Source organism: Chamaea fasciata, unplaced genomic scaffold, assembly GCF_029207755.1.
Source record: "Chamaea fasciata isolate MVZ Bird 193981 ecotype frontalis unplaced genomic scaffold, bChaFas1.0.hap1 SCAF_3, whole genome shotgun sequence".
Lineage (NCBI taxonomy): Eukaryota > Metazoa > Chordata > Aves > Passeriformes > Sylviidae > Chamaea > Chamaea fasciata.
The window spans coordinates 23,587,230-23,593,899 of record NW_027094088.1 but is presented as its reverse complement, the minus strand read 5'-3'; the positions used below and the strand labels follow the sequence as shown (position 1 = coordinate 23,593,899).

Sequence of the window (6,670 nt, the reverse complement as noted above, 5' to 3'; positions counted from 1 at the left end):
ATATGATGAACCAAAACTTGACTTTTAGTCATAAACATAAAATTGTATTCTACATTGTAATCTGCCAGACACATCAGTACAAGAGTGTGTCATTGGGGAAAGATATTGCAGCATCATGCATTATGAGAGAGTATAAGATTATGTAGGCACAAAAGTTTATCATTAGCGAAATTGTCATGCATCATCAGAGCAGTAAAATGAAGGTATATTCAGGTTTTACTCTGGAACTCGAAAGGAGAGATTTTTAATAGGGTCGTCTTCATGCTTTTAAAACTCAGGAGTTATTTCTTTTATTCTTCACTCAGCTTTATTCTGATTTTCATTAAAAATGAGTATTTTCTAAGCAAAAAATACCTGAGTTTTCCAAGCACAAACATGGTCACATTTCATACCCACCAGCTCTTGTCACTGACACTGGAAAGGACAAACTGTATCTGCCAATCTGTAAACTAGCAAAGAAGTTTTTGAAGGTAGCATGAAGACAGCACTGGCACCAATGAGATACCAAAGGATTTTATATGCAGAGTGGTTTTCTCACGTTTTTAAACATAAACTAGAACTGTGAGAGGGTGGCACTCCTAGTAAATAGACTCTTTCTATTAAACTTTATTTTTAAATGTTTTACACAATCCCTAAGCAGAAGACCGAAAGCAAACAGTGGAGGTAAGTGCTGCTGACCACAGAAGTCCCACAGAAGCAAAATATCTACAGGTTTTAAGCCCTAGTTATAAACAGTCTTGCATTTGGGTCACACAGAGCATATTTCAGGGACTGCAATTCTAGTGCAGTTTAACACACATTTAACAAAAAATTAGATTGTGAAAACATTATATGCTCATCATTTGGAAGCTAGTTCTATACTCTGAATGATGGATTTCTGTGGCCATTGCCCTCTTATGGCCAAAAGGAATTGTATCCCACTGCTTCTTCATTTTGCATGTGGTAACTCATTGATGAAATATTAAAGAGCCCATAATGGTAGTAGAGCATCATAAGAATTAAATTTTCCAATATGTGGGTGCTCCTAGTCTGATAATTTACTACAAATGCTCTACAAAATGTCAGGAATTTCCATCAAACAGACTTGATGATGCTACTGAAATTTTCACAAACTTCAAACTTTTCATGGACTACCATGAAACCCAAAAAAAGGTTAAACTGTCCACTGTATGCTATAGTCCCCCTTATATTTTTGTATTTGTGACGCTTATTCTTAACTGAACATTTTACTTCTGCCCTGGACCAACTGAACAGTTCTACACTTCCACTCCAAAGGAAAAAAAAAAAAAAAGCCAAACAAACAAAAATCAAAACAAACAAAAACAAACGAACAAACAAAAAAAAGCACGTTTATTTTGCATTTCAATTCCCTGGTCGTGCATCAGCATTGGCACTCGCTGATGCTGCAGGGGCAGTGAGGGAAAGATGATTGCTTCAATTAAAACCATGTGACAGTCTCTAGCTGCACTGGTGCCTCTTGTTCTGTTCAACAGCCTGATTTCAGAAGACTGTTTGAAGAAGTAATGCAATCCATTTGCTGATTTTCTAAATAACGAGAGCTGACAAGCCTGTGCTGCAATAGCTGTACATAACACTGGTGATGAAGCTTTATTCACAGCGCTGTTATCACAGGGGAGGGGGCAGCAAACCCTGTTTTTCAGCAGCTCTGTGCTGTTGAATTCATTGTTTTTCTTGCTTTGTATGTCTCCTTCCTCAGGAAAGTGTGAGCAGCCTGCCAAAACAACAACAGAACATGAATAGTAGGAGGGCAGACCAACACTTCTGGCAAAGCCATGACAGCCACGTGTGGGACCTGAGAGCCACCAGAGCTGTTTCAGCAGGTGAACTAGAAGGATGACAGCAGTGCTTCAGCACCCACATTACAGAGCACTGACTGTCTATCTGCTTGTATTTTTCTTTCCCATTTTCAGGTTCTCATACTAAAACCAAGGGAGCAGATTTAAATTTGAGGAGGAATATGAAACAGAGTTAAAAGGTAAGGACTTGCACCTGAAGAACACACACAGCAACACTGCCCATCAGTTGGGCAGACCCTGAGTTTTTTCAAGACCAGCCAGGCACCAAGCCAGGAATTAGTGTGCATGTACAGGCCACCAGATAAGAGCAGACCTGACACCAGTGCACAGCAGTGTGAGAGCAGACCAAAGGGACCAGGGGGAGCTTTTGTGTACTGCTCCCCTTCCTAGCCAGGAAAAAAACACAAAAGACAAAGATTTCTCTCCCTCTCGAGTGGTGACAGAGTTTGGGCAACCTCTCTGGCTCCTTAATATTGTGTGGTTTTTTTCTCCTGTTATAGGATTTTATTTTGAAAAAGATCCATTTCCTCTCTTGGATATGTTCTACTTTACAGCCTACACTCATCCAAAGGAGCTTTTGTTGAAGCAATAATATTATATGAGAAATCACAAGTGTTGCTGTGAAATAATAGTCTGGTAAGGAATGGTGAAATAATTCTAATGAGGAACTAGAAGTGCTTTATAGGATTATACAGTAGTGTGTTCTACCTTTGACATTTACAATTTATCATTTTGTTAGACACTGCAAAATGCAGAAATGGACTGTCCCACCATTTACAATTCCTGTTCCAAAGAACTGCAGTATTTCTGCTGTCTCTACACAGTGCTTTAAGATTATGCAAAGTCACATTTATCTGGAAATACTTTTTGTTATCCAAATAATTTAGATAAACTGCAATAACAGCAGCAATCCCTAAATGTTTCCAGAGGACGTGTTGAATACTTCTCACTGTTCAAGAAACAAGGTCACACGTCTGGTTCAATAAGGCCCCAGGCTTTACCAGCTGCCATCTGCCCACCACAACAGTTCATCTGGCACATCACCACTTTCTAGTCACACAAACTAATTCAGTGCTTGTTGGCTGCTCTTACCATCTTTCCCCTCACCCTCTATGAGACAGCGTGCCTCAAAATTGTGGCTCAAACTGCATGTGCTAGCCAGCCCTGCTGTCCATGCAGCAATGAGCTCCTTTGTGATCAAAAGGCAGGTCTGCAGGGGGCTCCAGATGGCAGAGGGGAGGTCAGGCACCAAAGACAGATTCTGCAGATATAGGTACTCCCAGGATTCATGCAAAAACAGCTTTGTTCAAATCCGTAGGCAAAATTATTTTCCCTCAAAAAGCCTACCTCCTTTGAAATTGTTTTGATGGGAACAAGGGCCTCAACAATGTGCATAAATACCTGTAGGGAGGACAAAAAGGAGGTGGAGCCAAGATGCTTCCAGAGGTGTCCAGTTAAGGAGAGGAGGCCACAAGCACAAACTGAAACACAAGAGGTTCACTCTGAACAACAGGAAACGCTTTTGTACTGTGAGGGTGACCAAGCACTGGCACAGGTTGCCAAGAGAGGTTGTGGAGCCTCCCTCATTGGAGATACTTGGAAACCTGGCTCTGCTTGAGTAGGGAAGCTGGGCCAGATGACCTCCAAAGGTCCCTTCCAGCCTCCAACCCTCCTGTGAATCTGCAATGACAATTTAAAGGAAATTTTAAGTCTGTTCTTAAATCCACCCAAGACACACAAAAACTTCACAAGGAATTTGTATAAAATCTTCTTGCCCAGCATTGATTGCCCACCTCAACTAGAAGTGGGCCAAAGTAACTTACTACATCCCAAAATAAGTTCTTCTTACACAAGAGCACATAAGAAAAGGTAGAAACCACTCCCTATTTAGGCTCTTGAGGCTTAGTTCAAGTGCTCAGTTCACAAAAGATGTTGCAGACAGACATAAATTATTTCTCTCTGCTCTCAAGTGAGCAGAGAGACACAGAGGTTATACACACCAAGGCTTTGCTTTCATCGTGGAGCAAAAGTTTGTGTTTTGCCATGGACTGTACACTTCAGCTCAGTGATGTTTGCTGCTAGAAAAATCACAAGGAGGAGGCACTGTGTGGGGCTTACCCAGCTGGCCATAATTGTAATAAAAATTACAATTATGTCGTCTCCATCAAGATTCAGTGCAGATTGCCAAGCTGCAATGGCCAATAATTATTTGTGGGATGTTTTTTAAGTAGTGCAAAGCAAATTTACATCCTGTAGGATGGCTGGATAACAGGACAGTAAAGGCTGCTGTGGAAATAACCTGAGAATTAACCTTTCACCAAGCCCCATATATGACACCCTTATAAACTAGTATCATGACCTTTTAGATTTTGCTGGCCTTCTGTAACTTGCTGAGCAAGAGAGATCATACACCCACCTCTTCTCCTGTGTCACGTACTATAGGAGAAACCAATCTGGGATTACTGATGCTCACTGGCTCCCCATCAGTGATTCTCCTGTAGAAAGACCCAGGTATGCTCTGGTTACTTCCACTTTCTGCAAGAATTCTCACCTTAGCTAGATGTACTAATGAAATCATCGTTTTCAAAACTGCTACTTTGAACAACTTAGAATTTCCAGAGTTTTAAAAATAGATCACATAGTATGACTCCAAATCCTACTGTAACTCAGACTAAGGGAACCTCATTACCTCCAGAGTTACTACTAATTGACAAATAGTATAAGAGCAAAGAGTAGTTTCTAGCTATAATTTGAAAATGTCTGTCTTATTGGAAAACATCAGAAAGCTGATATCAAAAATAGTATTTTTTTAATCCAGATTAGTCCCATGAAAAGATTTGCACACATTTGTCGCACTAACACTTTGATGGAGCAATTCAGACATTGCAACAGTAATGGTTTTTGACCTTTTAATCAATTCCATTTTGCAACTACTCCATCTGAGAACCACAAACAGTATTCACAGGACTCATTCTCTGAAGTCAATGGAAACTTTCTGTCAAATAACCATCTGCAGAGAGAGACAAAACACATAATGACAGGATAAGTTTGTGGAGAATCTGAATGGATTGAAAAAATAAATCTGGACCTGAAAGCAGATGAATTAGAACAAAGGGACCCAAGAAAAATGTAAGGCAGCAATTAGGGCCAGAAAATTAAAAATACTGAGGAATTTAATCGAACAGGACAGTCTAATCAATGAAAAGCATGCCACTTGCTCTCTGGGTAATTGCATCCCTCCCCTTTTTTGGTTGGGGTTTTATTTTGTGGTGGTAGTAACAGCCCATATTTAAGATAATTGCATTCCTATAAAACTCAGAAGTCTAAGACTACCATAATTTTCATATTTGTCACATGGGACTTCATTCTCATTTCCCTGAAGTCAACAGCAGCTGACAGTCATTTCAGTGGAAGCAGGGAAAAGTGGACTTCTAGCAAAAAGAACACCATGCTCTTCTGCTTTGCTGCCTTTTCCTAGAATTGTCTGATGACACAGACACTTGGGCAGTTCTCCTCAGCAGTGTGTACTCAGACACAGCTCCTGTGCGCCACACCCATTCTCAGTCTGCTGGGACTGCCACTTACCCAAAAGCGGTGAAGAAACAGAAGCAAAGTATGAATCTTAGAGACAAATTGCACAGAAACCTTTAAATCCACTCATTAAGCAATCACATCAGTGGCTGCTATTTGCCAGTTCTTTATCTCTAGTGCATTTATCCAGTGAGATAGATTAACTCCCTTAGAAATGCTCCTGATCTCAACACCTGAACCAGCATTTAAAGGTATAGGTTTTAATCAAGTTTAGTGTAATCTAGCCAAAACTTAAATGGAAAAATGATAATTTTTTTTTGTTTATATGCATAATTCCCAGCGCTATAACCACTAGGGGAAGACACATTTATGTTTGTCAAATACACCTTACACACTTCTTTGTTTTCTCATGAGCTAATAAATCATGCTAGTTCAGGCACTCCTGTAGTGCCACAACCACTCAAGGAGGAGCTAGACCAGTCCAGGAGCAGTATTTTGTTCAGCCTTTAGGATTTCAGGTCTAGTAGTTAGATAGAGCTATAATTGTTATAAACCCCAGCACACACACTCTCACTCCTGAGTGCACTGGGCCAACCCCACTGCACAACAACATCCAAATCTCCATGCCTGTGATCAAACACTCCAACAGACAATCAAGTACTAATAACAGGGACACTGTTTGGACTTACCATATTTTGCTGGCTAGCAGTCTAATGCCATTTTCCTGATGGAAGATTATAGAGATTTAATTAAAGCTACCATGTTGTAATAATGGACTTATTTAATAGAAAACTGCTTTGGAAAAGGACAGTCAGTCTAAATGCCAGTCTGTGTCTGGGACCTTCATAAAGTTCTTTTGTACTTAATACTTGTAGCCAAAACAACAATCAAGCCTTTGTTAATAATGTCCCTGCAACAGAAGAATAGCAGTGAAACTGTAGAAGTTAACTCTTTCATTCTATATCCTAGTATTGATTCCAAATTCAAAGCTTCTTTTTTCAGCTATAGTAAAATAACCTTCAGTGGATTCTCTATCTCCCCAGAAAGCAGTCAGGATCTGGCCATCTTAGGTAACATTTGAGTAATCAGTCCCAAACTGTTTGCAGGACTAATCAAAATAAGCTAGAGAAAGAAAATTTCTACTGGCTATCTAAATTTTAAGAAACACCTGTCCTAACAACAGCATTATATCCTACAATCAGTAGACTGATAGGTAATTAGAAATCAGTTTGTATAAGACTCTAATTCTTGTATAATAAGACAATATCATTGGGATACAAATATGCTGAAAGGTAGGATTATTCAAAAATTTGCATCCACAG

The 6,670-nt window shown here is 39.8% G+C and overlaps 2 long non-coding RNA genes across 3 annotated transcripts; one reads left to right on the top strand and one right to left on the bottom strand.

Moving 5' to 3' along the window:
- Window positions 1–1,003: 1,003 nt before the first annotated feature.
- Window positions 1,004–6,436, bottom strand: LOC136287629 (uncharacterized). Of its 2 annotated transcripts, none has more exons than XR_010720216.1 (5): window positions 6,366–6,436; window positions 6,038–6,072; window positions 4,234–4,312; window positions 3,219–3,497; window positions 1,004–1,732 (listed from the first exon to the last, which is right to left on the bottom strand). It is a non-coding gene; the product is annotated as an uncharacterized lncRNA (long non-coding RNA). The 2 variants fall into 2 exon arrangements; XR_010720215.1 differs by lacking the exons at window positions 6,038–6,072; window positions 6,366–6,436 and adding exons at window positions 4,724–4,827; window positions 5,403–5,488.
- On the top strand, window positions 1,636–2,392 carry LOC136287630 (uncharacterized). Its single transcript, XR_010720217.1, has 3 exons — window positions 1,636–1,841; window positions 1,932–1,996; window positions 2,318–2,392. It is a non-coding gene; the product is annotated as an uncharacterized lncRNA (long non-coding RNA).
- Window positions 6,437–6,670: the final 234 nt, after the last annotated feature.